General features: G+C 46.5%; 2 pseudogenes; one reads left to right on the top strand and one right to left on the bottom strand.

Moving 5' to 3' along the window:
* Positions 1-15,934, top strand: part of LOC149345517 (uncharacterized) — a 39,490-nt pseudogene that overhangs the window by 6,580 nt on the left and 16,976 nt on the right.
* LOC149345519 (uncharacterized) lies at positions 5,833-9,586 on the bottom strand (annotated as a pseudogene).

Below are 15,934 nucleotides of genomic sequence, written 5' to 3'. Positions count from 1 at the left end.
CTGCATTTTAAAATAAAAGGTGTGTAAAACAGGCAACGAAAGGTGTTTAAGTGCTCTTAGGCTTATTTCCTGCTATACCTATCTAGTTCGTCAGACTGAAGCAATCTCAATTTTATTTTCGGTCAAAATTTTGGTATGGGCTAGTCGGTGGCTCATCTTAAGGAAAGTCCTGTTCTTTGTGTCTTCTCTGCTGGACCTTTTTTTGCGCTGTGTATTCAATTCAATTCAATTCAATTCGTTTATTTCACCATATGCATGGTAGGAACTCTTGGGCAAAAAGCTGCTTGAGGCAGCTTGACAGGGCCCAAGAGACCACAACAAGGCAGGCCAGCGTGGCAATACAAACACCAAGGGAGAAAAACAAACATAAAATCGAAGCTGACATGTTCATACATGAGGACACGCAATACAAATCAAGTAGGTAGACAAGCAGTTAGTATTGCAATAGTGCAGTCAGTCATCAATGAGCGTATTACATTAGATGTTCAGTGTACATTCTAGATGCAGGAGAGACAGCATTTTCAAAGTTCATTATTATACTAATTTCAATACGAAGTCAGACATTTTATAATGTGGCACATAAAGGAAAACATACTGCATGTATAAGTGGAAATAATAAAAGAAAAACCAGCTTACACATCTTTAATTTCAAAAGCAACAACTACATTAGACATAACAAAACCAACAGTTTTGAAGTGAGAAACATTCAAGGCAGTGTTTAAAACTTTGTCATAATGGGTTAAGAAATTGCTGCCTCAACTGGTTTATCGTAGGCTTAGTAGGAAATATGTACGTGTTTAGAACCGAAGGGAGATCAAGTTTTAGTGACTGATGTTTATACTTAGTTCGAAAGCGCGGAATGTACCAGTTAGCAATGCTTCTGGTAGAAATAATATGTTCGTGGCGCTGTAGTGATGCGGTTGCAATTACAAAGTCATGAAATGGGCCGTTTGAAGAATAAAACGTGCGCAAAATTCGAAAGTCGTACAAAGAAGTCACGGGGATTATTTTATAGGTTGCGAACAAGTGACCAGTGTGCGAGAGGTATGGATGATTTCCAATGTATCGCATGATCCTTTTTTGTAGTGTAAGAACTTTATGCTTATTGGTACCTGTAGGGGTGCCCCAGACAAAATTGCAATAGTGGATGTGGGATGCAAATAATGCGTGATAGAGCTGGATCTTTATCTGCGTAGGCAGGAATGTTCGACAGCATGAGATCGCCCCGGCTGCTGCGGATACTTTCTTGCATATGTTCTCAACATGCAACTCCCAGTTCCAGTTACTACTAAACGTGACTCCAAGTATTTTGTGGGATTCTACAATTTCAATATTTTGGGCTTCATAACTTATTGGGTGATTAACCTCAAATCTTTTATTTTTCGCTCTGAAAACAATAATTTTGGTTTTGGATGGACTCAGTTTCAGTCCATTGGATTGTGTCCATAAGGATAATTTTAAAAGAAAGTCTTCGCATTGCTTTACCAACATACCTTACTTTATTTTCGGCCTTGGACACATCACATCGTTTGTAAATAAGCCAATCCACTAATAACCAATAATAGACCAATAATAGAACCAATAATAGACGTAAAAATCGCAGAGAACACTTAACCTCTGCCTTAACGATATGATGCGATGGCCTGAATGCCTATATATCCACACGGATTCCTCAGCTGTAAAGGGATGTCAGGTGCATCTTGTGCGACCCAAGTTGCCCTCGCCGAGCAACCTCTCTCCATCAACCATTGGTTTAAGTGGCATCTGTCAGTTTGCTCACAATCCGGTGGGTGGGCTCTGAAGTCACCCCACGGTCACACGCTCTAGCTAGACAACCTTCTCCAGGGGTGGCTGCATACACCACCCTATTTATTGCTCACAGCGCCAACAACGCTGACAACAGATTTTCCGCCTTTGACGCTCTCGTCTTAAAACGAATCGGTGATGCACACTTCTGACCAGCAACGCAACAAGAAAAGGGAACAGCGTAGACACCCACCGCTGCTGCCGCCGTGGCCAAGCTGCTGCGGGGGAAATTGGAATACTCGTGTCGAGGGCCATTTGCTTTCTAGCGCAGCGCAGTTTTCTCGGATATGATTCGTCCAATGCGCTGTGGTAGTGCAATCTTAATTTACTGCTGAATGTTGCAACCTAAAGCGGGCACGTAATCAATATTGCCTGGCGCCTTTCGCGGGGTGTTTATCGCGCTCAAGCATCACGGCATTTAAGGAGGGCGCAGAAAAGGCCCACGGCTCTCCATTCGAGTCACGCGGCGCAGGGAACTCACCGACCGCGGCACGCAGAGGCGACGCGGAAACTGAAGTGAACAAACGTATCGCTGCCCCTTTTGTGCAATACCCTTGGGGGCCGGTGTGCGGGGGCTTTACTCGCTGGCCAAATGAAACAAGTACTCAGCCCGCTTTGCTGCCCTGAGAGATTGTCATCGCGACTGGCGAGGTGGCAGTGCGACAACGCCCCTCAGGCTGGCCTGCGTCCAACGCACCCTAGGCGGGAATGCATTTGGCGTCGAGTCAGGCCGTGCACTGGCGCCGAGACTCATGCCCGTGCTTCGCGAACACGAGATGGCAACTAAGCTTTTCATTCTGCGTAGGAGACACAGGCGCCTGGTACTTCCGACGCCATATGAAGGATGATATACAAAAAAAAAATAACCACCATATTCTCATAGTTATTTTAGTTCTGCTATGTGTTTTCCGGTCAAAAAGGCTGTTTTTCTCATCTTCGTCAGCAGCCTGACCACGCCCACTGCAGGACACTCTTCATTTAGCCCTGTCCTGGGCCAGCTGCATCCACCGTGTCCCCGCAAACTTCTCATCCACAAAAAAAGCCTTGCACTGTCTTTGAAAAACGTACATTTGTGAGAAATGAAGCGAAGAGACATTTACTATCAAGAGTTGCACGGGTCAGCTGGGGGGGGGGGGGGGGGGGCTGCAGTTCCAGCGCTCGCGCGTGCAGGAGGTATGGCAGTACGGAGATATACCGAATCCTCACCCTTTTTTTCACGACAACTAACCTGTAAATATCACATTAATTCTAGTGCTTAGCATCTTGCTCTACCTGCTGACTTCATCAAACAGGTTCTGTGTCCCAGTACAGACGCTGTCTGCCTTTGTCATCGTGTTCCATCACAAGTATCACAGATTTACGAAAGCCAGGCATGCGCGCCAAAATGTAATCAGTCTGCTTCACGGTAGACGGAGGCATCCTGTATTTTTTATCCCCATAAACAATCAACCAACTTTGCTGAGCATACCTTGAGGGCAGGTAAATAAAATTTCCTCACTATGGACTAGAAAAGTGATGGTAGGCCCTGGACCCTACATGTCCCTTCTTTAGGAGCAAAACTCATTCCACTCCAATCAGAAAAAGCTGAATTAAAATAAATTCAGAGCAATTATGGAAGACTCGTAATGCTGTACCAAACCGAGAATACATCATTGCATTCTTGCGTGCGTTGAGACGCTTTTTTTTTTGTCACAACGATTAAGATCACTGCTTCTCACTTGAGAAGCATAATCACACCTCCGTTAAAACTTTGTTGATTAAACTAAATTGTTCACATTCTTTTTGTTTGAAAATGATTCGTAATATTGGCAGTTTTAGCTCCACGTGGAAGAATTGCATGTTTTTTTTCCGCCTTGTCGTGTTCTCCGGAGCCACTATCCGCCGAACGCAATCCACTCTGCAGGAGTTAGCCGTGAAATAATTACCACTTTTGCATCTATGAATGCTTTATGGCCCTCTCTTCGGGTTGAGGCTACAGCACAAGTTCTTGCATCTCAATTAATTGTGTTTTTCACCCCGGGAACTTGGTGGGTAGGAAAGTGGAATAAAACTGCATCAAAATTTTTCCGGAAGTGAACCTGGTTGAAGACTACTAGCCTATCTTTCAGTCGTAACTTGAGTGCCGAATTCACAAACGCTACTCGACTCGGCGCTTGCCCTCGACTCCGTGGAATGGACGAAACGGGCCCTCCTCCGCTCAAGGAGCCGTCGCGTTTCACGAAGCGCAATCGGTGTTTACTCCGCGGAGGAGCTCCTCGAAAAACCGTCCTCGACTCGAGATTTTCCGCAGCAGGCAAATCGGCGTCTGGATGCAAGGGTATGGAGAAATTTCTGACACGCAAACGCCGCGCAGCTGCGAAATAACGTCGGTTTGCATGATTATTAGTAGTGATTGGGCATTTTAACACGCAAAAACGCACCCCTCTTCGTGTTTTGCGAAGTGTGTCCCTGCCAGCCAATTGAAGCCAGTCGGCGAGCCGACCGGAGCAGTTCGCGCTAGCGTTGGGAACTCATCCACGGGTCGCAGTTTGGCTGTTTGGCGCGATCGTCCGATTGAACGTCCGTTCTTTTCAGCTTGCGGGCGTTTCATTAGGAATGAGCAGCACACAGGACAGGGCGAGCGAGACTGCCGCGGACGGGCAAGGGCGGTTCGTGTATACTCACGAGGAGCAAGAGGTGCTCAGTGCACTGGTTCGTAAATATGAGCTCATTATTGAGTGTAAGCAAACGAACAGTGCTTCCCTGCACGCCAAAACGAAGGCCTGGCAGAAAATCTGCACTGAATATAATAGTCAGCCAAATATCCGACCGAGGACCGTGAAACAGCTAAAGAAGAGGTGGGACAACGAGAAATCCCGCTACAAGTGTATCAGTTCGCAATGACGGCACTCGACAGCATGAAGGCCAGAACAAGAAGAACAAAGTTTATTGCAGGGCATTGATATACATGGTCTGTTCTGAAAGTAGTAGGACTGATTTTTTTAAACAAGATTTATTAAAGAGAATAGTACAAACGATTACAATTTTTCAAGGTAGCACCCTTCCGCACCTACACGCTGCTGCCAATGAGTTTTACAGGCTTCGTACGCCTCCAGGAACGCCTGGACCGGAATGCTGTTTAGCTCCCTCGTCACGGCCTGTTGAACCACCTCTACCGATCCGTGATGTTTCCCCTCAAGCGTCGATTTTATTCTCGGGAATAGAAAAAAGTCTGGCGGGACCAAGTCGAGGCTGTAGTGGGGCTGAGGCAGCGTTTCCGCCTTGTTCTGGGCAAAAAATCGGTGTCCTCGTTCAGATGATGAAGAAGATCTTACCGGCTGGCCTTTTCCTCCTCTGACAACACTCCCGGCACCAACTTCGCGCATGCTTTCCTCATCGATACGTTTTCTGTCACGATCTCAAAAACTTGGGTTTGAGGAATGCTCAAGTCATCAGCAATCATTCTGATATTCATTCTACGATCACTGTTAAGTAAATGTTTCCCTCGCTACACATTTTCGTTGGTCTTGCTGGTCGAAGGGAGTCTGAAGCGGTCGTCTTCCTCCACTCTGTCCTTGCTTTCTCGGAAAAGCTTGTGCCACTCAAAAAACACCTGATAAACCCATGGAAGCGTTACCGTAGGCCTCCTTAATCGTGTTGTGAGTCTCTTTGCCCGTTTTATCAAGATTTACTCAAAATTTGATCGCGTATCGCTGATCCAGTAAACGCTCGACGATTCTGCGTGACGAGACGTTTCGACATGGGTTCACAGTACAAGCGACCTCCTCTCTTCAACGGCTGAGAGCCGACTGCTGATTTTCCCCAGCATTCCCAATATCCCCCTTCAACGATCCTGCACGCGCAGACCACCTCTCGTCCGCCCGTTCGCCCAGGAAAAAACCAGTCCTACTACTTTCAGAACAGACCCTGTATATAGCCTTCGTGATAGCGCGGTTTACGCACTGCGCATGTCAGGCACATTGTTATCGTGTTATCACGCAAGCCCGATACATCCTTCCAAGGTTAGCACAAGACAGTGGTTCAAGTTCATGATAACTGATTGAAAGCAGCGTCATAACGAAGACGTTGGGGATGCTTCACGGTACGAGTCTACCTCCTCAGACTGATGACACTGGTGGGTTGCTCTGGATGGGTAATCGAAGCCGAAGGCTAGATGTGGGCTAGATGTTGGTCACAGAACCCCGGAGGCTGCTGAGGTGCTGCACTTGTAGTGCCAGAAGGCTGCGGTGTCACACTCCCTGGACTGTTCCTTGCATTTGAGTCAGCTTCGTCTGCGCAGTCGTCGTCGGTGTCACTTGTGTCACGGTGTCACGGTGTCGGTGTCGGTGTCATCGTCACTTGTTTCAGCATACTGCTCGCTGGAATGAAGCAGGTGTAGCCTGTTGCGCCGAAGAACACGACGACTTTCAGTTACAACGTGGTAGGACCTCGGGGCAGCTTCCCCAACCACCTTTGCTTTCTGTGACCAAGTTGTGTCTCGCAGCCTGACGACGTCACCTTTACCTAGTGGAGGCAACGGCTGTCCTTTGGGCGTCTGGCGGTGCTTCTTGACTTCGATAGTCTTGATACCGCCAAAATCAGGGAGATTGGATCGAAGGCGCCTGCCTTGAAGAAGCTCGCCAGGGGATTGACCATCAATCAGTGGCGTTGATCGGTAGGCCAGAAGGCCTAGCCAGAAGTCGTGTTGTGCGTCTTGAGTTTTCTTCATTATCCGCTTGACAATTTGCACACTTTTTTCGGCAAGGCCGTTAGACTGCGGGTAGTGTGGGCTAGACGTGACGTGCGCAAAACCATACTCTTTAGCGAAGGCTGCGAACTCTTGGCTTGAAAACTGTGGTCCATTATCAGTGCACAGTTTGATAGGAATGCCGTTTCGAGCAAACATAGCACTGAGAGCCGCAACAACACTTCTTGCACTTGTGTCTGGAAGCCTCTCGACATCTGGGAAGTTGGAAAGAGCATCATATACGACAACGTAAGAATTTCCCCCAAAACAAAAGATGTCCGCTCCGACCCTGTACCACGCACACTGCGGCACCGGGCGCATTATCAGAGGTTCTTTGGCTTGCTGGTACGCGAACTTTCTGCATGTAGAACAGTTTCGGAGAAGCACTGCGATGTCGTTGTTCAAGCCTGGCCAAAAAACGAGAAGTCTTGCTCTTTCTTTGCATTTGCTTAAACCAAGGTGGCCGGCATGAATTCTTGTTAGCATTTCTTGTCTCATGCTTCTCGGTACGACAGCTTTTGTTCCTTTGAACAGAGTTCCGTTGATTACGGACAGTTCAGATGAAAACGGCTTCAGCTCACCTTGAATTGGTTTTCCTGCTGATAAGTTGGTGACGACAATCTGTAAGTACCAGTCACGAGCAGTTTCCTTTGCCAGTTTTTGGTGCGTTGTTACCGTGACCATGCCGTTCGGGAGCTGTAGTGCGTGAACTTCGACGTCTTCTGTGGCACCAGCATTGTCGACACCCCCGGATGTAGTCGATCGTGAGAGCATGTCTGCCAAAACCAGGTGCTTCCCTGGAACGTACTGTAGAACATAGTCATATCTGAGAAGTCTTAAAAAAAATCTCTGCAATCGTGGGGGCATGTCACAAATTCCTTTAGCAGCGATTCAAAGAAGTGGCTTGTGGTCGGTCTCGATAATGACCGTCTGTCCATACACGAACTGATGAAACTTCTCGCAAACGAACATAACGCCCAGCCGCCGCGGTGGCTCAGTGGTTATGGTGCTCGTCTGCTGACCCAAAAGACGCGGGTTCGATCCCGGCCGCGCTGGTTGAATTTCTTTGGAGGAGAAATTCTAGAGGCCCGTGTACTGTGCGATGTCAGTGCACGTTAAAGAACCCCAGGTGGTCGAAATTTCCGGAGCCCTCCACTACGGCGTCTCTCATAGCCTTAGTTGCTTTGGGACGTTAAACCCCACAAACCAACCAAACCAACCAACCAACAGAACGCCCAGCGTCTCCTTTTCAATTTGCGCGTAACGCTGCTCCGGTGGTGTTAAAGGTGCACTGAAGAGGGTTCTGAACATGTCTTTTTGCCGCGGGAACTCGATCTACACGTTCCTAGCATTCTTAGAAACTGCAACTTATTGCCCTGTATGGCCGATTTCCCTAATTAAATCGAATTAACGTCCGGCTCCCGCCCTTTTCTTTGAATTCTGCCTCGTACGATGGGCGGAGTCGACCAACGCGTGAAGTTCCTTTCAGGTAGCTCCGTGGAGGCTTTGCTTTCGCTTTATTTTGTTTTTTAGGTTTCCATGAATAAATAGTTTCATTCGCAGATAATATAGTCGCAAAATATGCCCGCAGAAATAAAAATACGCGCGGAATATTTGCTACTACGTACTACTACGTATTACTCCGCCGATGGCAGAGCGGCAAGCCGCCACGGGACTGGGTGAAAGGCACTCCACGCGTTGGTCGACTCCGCCCACCGTACGAGGCAGAATTAAAAAAAAAGGGCGGGAGCCGGACGTTAATTCGATTTAATTTGGGAAATCGGCCATACAGGGCAATAAGTCGCAGTTTCTAAGAATGCTAGGAACGTGTAGATCGAGTTCCCGCGGCAAAAAGACAAGTTCAGATTCCTCTTCAGTGCACCTTTAAGACTCGTGAAGCATATGCCACCGGTCGCCAGTGACCACCGTGACACTGTAAAAGCGCCGCTCCGACGCCGTCCTTGGACGCATCGCAAGTTATTTTTGTTTTCTTTTTGGGGTCAAATATTGCTAGCAAGGGTGATGTCGCAAGTGCCTGCGTGATGCATTTCCATTCCTTCGCGTGGTTTTCGGTCCACTCGAACTCGACTTGCGGTTTGATAAGCGCTCGCAGCATCGCTGTTCGTTCTGACAACACTGGCACGTATTTTCCGAAGTAGTTGATCACTGCTAACATGCGCTGTAGATCGGTTTTGCTTTTTGGTGTCGGCATTTCCAACAGATTGCGCACAAGCTTCGGGTTCGGGGAAATTCCTTTTTGTCCGATAACGTCACCCAGAAAATGCACCTCTGTTAAATCTAACTTGCATTTTTCGGCGTTTAGTGTCAATCCTGCTGTTTCGGCAGCTTTCAGAACTGCTACTAGCCGTTCATCATGCTCTTGACGTGTAGTGCCCCACACCAAAATGTCGTCGATATACACATGAACTCCTGGCAACCCGTCAAACATCTGACTCAGCATTTTGTGAAAAACATCCGATGCCGATGAAATGCCAAACGGCGGGCGCAAGTAACGGTATCGACCGAAAGGAGTGGCAAAAGTGCAAATTTTTGACGTTGCGTCGTCGAGGGGTATCTGGTGAAATCCAGAGTTTGCATCTAGGCAACTAAAGTAGCAAGCGCCGGTCAATTTTGCTTCAATATCTTCTCGCTTGGGAAGCTGGTAGTGTTGCCTCTTTATATGCTCATTGATCCTTCTCGGGTCCATGCACACCCTAAGACTGCCGTCTTTCTTTTTGACCAAAACCAAAGGGCTTACCCAGTCGGTAGGTCCATCTTCTTTTGTGATGATACCAGCTCTCTCCATTCTTTGAAGCTCGTCGCGAAGCGGTTGGCGCAAAGACAGGGGCACCCGCCGCGCTGGCTGGACGACTGGGGTAGCATCTGGCTGTAGTACCGTGCTGTATGGTTGCTTTAGGCATCCTAAACCCTCAAAGACGTGACTGAAGTGCTTGATCGCTTCGTACTCAGCAGAAGTGCTGACAGTGTCCACTGTGCGCTGCACAAGGCGTAGAGCTTCGCATGCGTGAAGCCCCAGTATTGCACGACGTCCATTTTTCACCACGTAGAATTTCACTGTAGTTGCAGCATCTCCAACGGTTATTTTTTGGACTGTTGTTCCGAGGTTATTTTATTTTTATTTTATTCAATACTGCCAGCCTCCATTTGGTGGCCAAGGCAGGAGTGGTACAAGGGTACATCGTACATCGCGACAAAACAAAGCAAGTAAAAATGCGAATAAAGAAGCAAAAGCTAACACACAGGGTTTTATAGAAAGACAAAGAGCAAGGTTAAATGCACTCGGTTACCCAAACATACAAAAGAAAGCAAACAAAAGAGCATGAATGAATACACTGCGCTTAAAATGACGATATGACAGCAGATAAAAAAGACTTCTGATCTGTCAAACGGACCACGTCACACGGAAGCCCGTTCCATTCCAATATCGTTCTTGGAAAAAAAGAAAACTGATACGCTTTCGTTCGGCACCGTGGCACCATGATTGTCAAATTGTGTTTATTGCGCGTTGGTCGTGAAGTGTTGTATGCCATGTAGGTCTCAAAATGAATGTTTGTTAAGTTATTAACAATCCCATGCAACATTTTTAGACGGTGCAACTTGCGACGAGATTTAAGTGTCTGCAGTTCAGATTGCCTCAATAGATTAGTAACCGAAACGTGCCTTCCATATGCGTTGTAGACAAATCTAAGCGCCTTCCTTTGAACGCCTTCAATGCGCTGTACATCTACTTGGGTGTGCGGATCCCAAACCACATCTGCGTATTCCAGTAATGGCCGTACGAGTGCAGTGTAAGCTGCTAATTTAGTTTTAGATGTGCAGTGCCTTAGACGGTTTCTTAACAGCCAAAGCCTGTTGGACGCCTTTGAGACTATATGCCCGATGTGCGAACTCCAAGTCAAGTTACTATTGAATACAACCCCCAAGTATTTGTATTCGTTTACGGGGGAGACAGCTGCACCGTTAATTGTGTATGTGTAATTAAGAGCGCACTTTTTACGCGTAAATGTCATTTTTGAGCACTTAGACGTGTTTAGTGACATTTGCCAGACTAGGCACCACCTTGAGACCTCTGAAAGGTAGTCATTCAGCACGTGGTGATCCTCCGCATTTTGAATAGGCAGATATACAACGCAGTCGTCAGCGAAAAAACGGCACCGTACAGGGGAGTCGAAGTTTAAGTCGTTTAAGTAAATAAGGAACAATAGTGGACCGAGAACGGAGCCCTGGGGTACTCCTGAGAGAACTGGAGCTGGCATAGAATTGGAACCTGAGATCTGGACGTACTGGTGCCGTTCAGAGAGGTAGGAATCGAGCCATTGAACAAGACGCTGATTTTGTAATAGATGTCTGAGTTTTATTATTAGATTACGGTGCGAAACGCGATCAAAGGCCTTCGCAAAGTCGAGAAATATTGCATCTACTTGCCCACCCTGATCAATGCATGCCAAAAGTTCATTGGTTGTGTGAATTAGTTGTGTTACGGTGGACAGGCCACGCCGAAACCCATGCTGGTTACTAGAAAAGAAGTTACTGCTTTCTAGAAAAGAAATCAAGTGCTTGAAAATGAAATGCTCCATAACCTTACCCGAGGTACACAGGAGTGAAACTGGCCTGTAGTTGTTTACACAAAGTTTGTCACCCGATTTGTGGATAGGGATGACCTTTGCAGTCTTCCAGTCAGCCGGAACTTCTGAATTTAAAAGACTTTCATTGTAAATGATGACAAGATATTTCGCGCACCATTCTGCGTAGCGGGAGAGAAACGCATTTGGGATGCCATCGGGCCCAGGAGACTTCTTTTTGTCTAAATTGAGTAGAGCTGCAAAAACTCCTTCGACAGATATTTGTAGGTCTGGTAAGATAAGGCACGTGGATCGAAATTCAGGCTCCTGCCTACTGTCAGTAGAAAACACTGAAGAAAAGTAATTATTGAAAGCTGATGCAATGTCGTAAGGATCCTTACTTTCTCTGTTATTCAAACGAATTTTACTAACTGTATCCTTCTTCTTTGTTAAGTGTATCCAAAATTTGTGTGGGTCTGCGGTGAGAAAGTTATGCATTTTAACGTTAAAAAAAGTGTACTTAGACTGTTTAATTTTCATGCGCAACTCTGTGCGAAGTGACCGCAGGGAAACGTGCCCTGTTTTAAAGCGCTTGGATCCTAGACGCTTGATACGACGCTTGAGCTGGAGCAGTTCGCGAGTAATCCAGGGACTACTGCGATTCATTTTTCTAAGTTTAGTCGGCACGTATCTTGTGATACATTTGTGTACAATAGAATTGAAGTGCACCCATAGGTCATTAACTTTCATGAGACCAGCCGCGTGTTTCTCAACGAATTCATCGTAGTCTTGTTCCAATAAATCTAAGATACTTTCGTCTAGGGCATTGTTGAAGTCAAGAAATGGTTTTCTTAACTCACAGACAGGCGATCGCATCATGTTACTTTTGAAGAGTACAGCTTTGTGATCAGAAATGCCTGGTATGATTTCAACGGAGAAGCCAAGTTTTTCAATAGTATCGGTAACAAACACAAGGTCTAGAAGGGAGCTTGAACCTGATGCAGTACGTGTCGGCCCCTGCACGACCTGCTTTAAATTAAATGCAAAGGCGATATCAAGCAAAAGATCAGAATTTTGACATGAAGCTACAGTACGCAGAATGGTACAGTACGCAGAAGCTACAGTACGCAGAAGCTACAGTACGCAGAAGGTGATGATGCCTCCATTGTATGCTCGCAGCACAGAGCTCGTAGGATTCAGTTCGGCAGTTCTCAACTTGCGGTATATTGAAAATGGTAAGAAGCTTGCTTGTGCTCCGGTATCCACCTTGAATAATGCTTTACGACCTCCAACTTTGGCTTCGACAGTCCAATCACCAGTAATGCAGCTGTCGATGCAGACGTCAAGAACATCAAACTCATCATTGAACTGTGCGCCGAGTTCGTTGACGACCGCCCTGGCCGGACAACAGATCGCAAAGTGATGCAGCTTTCGAAGAGTGTTGCATCTTATTCCGTAAGCAGGACACTGCCTCGGCTCGTGCCGTCGGTTGCATTTCTTGCACCGGTACGAACTACCGTCTACTGCACTGGTCTCTTGCCGGTCTACGCAGCGGTGGCACGATGCCCTACTGCGAGAGACGGAGTCAATGCTGTCACCGGGCCTGGCCCAGACCCGATTTATTTGTGCCACTGATTCCGCTACCCTGCACATTTCTTCAGCCTTTAACAACGTTAAGCCCTTTTCCGGCAACATTTTTTCACGCAGTTTGGAATTATTCGTCCCAAACACGATCGGATCCCTGATCATTGAATAGTGCAGTCCTTCGAAGTTGCATTGCGCTGCTTCCTTCTTGAGGTCTCTAATAAATCTTTCGAACGGCTCTCCGTCTTCTTGTTTTCTCGAGCGAAAAAAATACCACTCATGCACTTCATTGCATACCTCGGCAAAGTATGCTTCAAACTTCCGGACCAGGGTGTCGTAATCTTCCTTGTCTTCCTGCTCACCAAACGTAAACGTGTTGAAGACGTCAAGTGCTTCTAAATGAAATGAAATTTAAGCGCACACGAAAAACGCACACAAGAGGAGGATACACACAGGACAGGCGCTAACTTCATCTGATTTATTCACAGGTAAGAGAGCGAAAATATATACATAAAACGAGATATGCGCAGTAAAGAAACAGATCGTCATATCACAATGCGTGCTCAAGGTATCTGTATTCTGCCTGCAAAAGATTAACTGACGTGTCACTCACACAGTCATGCCCCCTCTTCCTGATGTGAAATGCTGCTAATAATTCACGTGCCGTCTTATCACCGCTCCTGCCAAGTATCTTTATCTCCTTCAGCCGCGGCTCGCACGCTCTGCAGTTCGCACAATGGTCTGCCAAATGTGTCCTTCCACCCCTTAATGCCCATAAATGTTCCCCCGCCCGGTCATTGACACACCGCCCAGTCTGGCCTATGTAAGCCCTACCGCAGGTCAAAGGTATCTCCTAAACGACACCGCAACAGCAGTCGACATACTTCTTCGAGTGCTTCTTCCTGCAGCCACTCTTATTTTCCGCGCACGGAATGCGTGAGCATAGTTGGGCAAGTTTCATCAAGTTTCACAGGAACGCCGTGTCGGCTTGCCACCTTCTTCACATGATGGGCAACCTTGTGGATATACGGAACCACTACTGGTTTAAACGAGTTCCTTTCTAGTACGTTCGCTTTGGCGAGCATGACCTGCTTGGTTTTCCGAAGAAGGGCCTCGGCCACAGAAATAAGTACCGCGCAGGGGAACCCAGCCATAAGCAGCTGGCGTACTTGCTTATTAAAGCTACACTGCATAGCATGCGGGCACGACTTCGAGAGAGCAGACCCCAGGCATAGGCCGGCAATAGACTTCTTGACAGTTTTGGAGTGAGCGGAATCAAAAGGTAAAAGCTCTTTTTGTGCCCTCGGAGCGTACTCCCAACATACGATCAACTCCTATAGTAAAATTGACATCTAAAAACTGCAACGAACCTAGTGAAGGGAGTTCGTGCGTAAATCTCAATCCCCTCCCGTTCTGCTTAAAGCTCTCCAGGATGCTGCCAACTGCTTCGGTGTAAGAAATGGTGTTTAGTTTTTTCAAAACAATAAGAAAATCGTCTACGTACCTTAAAACTTTCAGCACTCCCTTCCCATTAAAGCTTTGCTCAAGGGCGCGGTCAATAAAAGATAAAAACAGGTTACAAAGCACGGGGGCTACGCAGGACCTAATGCAGATCCCTTGTCTCTTACGATAAAATTTATTCTCAAAAGAGATAAAAGTGACACCTAAATAAAACTCAAGAACGCGCATAAAATTGTCCACTGTAAGACCACATGAGTTCTGGAAATCCACCTCCCCGCTTTCTTCTATCGCGCTCCTAACAACACCGAACAAATCATCGTGGGGCACAGAATAAAACAGATCTTCCACATCTACCGAGAACATATACCCAACAGAAGAATTACCCTCGAGAAACCGTACAACCTGAAGCGAGTTTATTACAGTGAAGGGGTCATGGACCTGTAGAGAGCCTAGGTGTTTCTGCAGGTACCTACTGAGGACGTGCTGCCATGTACCGTTTTCGCTTACTATACACCTAAACGGTGAATCTGCCTTATGGGTTTTAGCTGTGAAAAACACAGTGAGGGCATTAAACTTAGAGTCAGTAATGCTATTCGCTAAGCTGTTCAGCACTAATTCCCTGCACATGGCCGCCGCCTTACATTTCACTCTAGTCGCGCTAGATTTCACTGTCCTGAAGTTCTTGGTGATTGCCTCTTCCACTCTCTTCTGGTACTCCTCCTCCGCCAGCACAACAAAGGCTCCCTCCTTGTCAGATTGAAGCAGTCGCAGATGATTCTGTTGGAAGAAGGTAACCACTTTTCCCAACCCGTCCTTGGAACGACTAGTGGTGGCCTTGCTCGTAGTCCTCATCAGCACATCCACTCCATCAAGCAAACAACGTTCTTGATTTTCCTTCGTTGCTTTTCTTGCAATCTGCCGGTTCAAACCGAGCAACTTATGTGCGGGGACACTTGGGTCTTTACTGAATTTTGGTCCCTTTTTCAAAATATCACTAACGTGCTCCGGAACAACAACGTCACCAATAATTGTCAAATTATTCTGCGTGAAATCCTTCTGCTTGGCCGCTGTCGAGAACAACGCTTGGTTCAAGGTCTGTGCCCATAGGGCCTCCGTCAAGTTATCCGCGAGGCGATTGATGGCGCGCAGCTTGATATCAGCAAGCCATCCAGGATCCAACACATGACACAGCACACGCAGCTGGTCTTGACACCTTCTAACTTGTCGCCACAGCTCACACCTCCAAAGCTTCAACAAACGCTTCAGAAGACCCCAAGGGGGACGCAGAAATCCCAACAGGGCACTCACATCCGCCGGCACCAGACCCTTGCGAGGGCAGAATCCAAAATATCTTGCACGACATGTCCGACCGACGATGAAAGAAACACAAGTGTTGACTTGAGAAGACGAAGGGGACGAGTTACATACAAAAGAGCCCTCATATCTGGATAGATAATTTAACAAAACTTCTGTTTGGGCTAGATGGTGCATAGCTTATAAATGAAATAAAATTTAAGCGCACACGAAAAACGCACACGAGAGGAGGATACACACAGGACAGGCGCTAACTTCATCTGATTTATTCGCAGGTAAGAGAGCGGAAATATTTATTTATTTTAATTAATTAATTAATTAATTAATTAATTAATTAATTAATTAATTAATTAACTTATTTATTTATTTATTTATTTATTTATTTATTTATTTATTTATTTATTTATTTATTTATTTATTTATTTATTTATTTATTTATTTATTTATTTATTTATTTATT

Source organism: Amblyomma mixtum, chromosome 4 (assembly GCF_055824585.1).
Source record: "Amblyomma mixtum isolate Tamu chromosome 4, ASM5582458v1, whole genome shotgun sequence".
Lineage (NCBI taxonomy): Eukaryota > Metazoa > Arthropoda > Arachnida > Ixodida > Ixodidae > Amblyomma > Amblyomma mixtum.
Note: the sequence above shows the minus strand (reverse complement) of the source record. Positions and strands in the feature narration are given on the sequence as shown.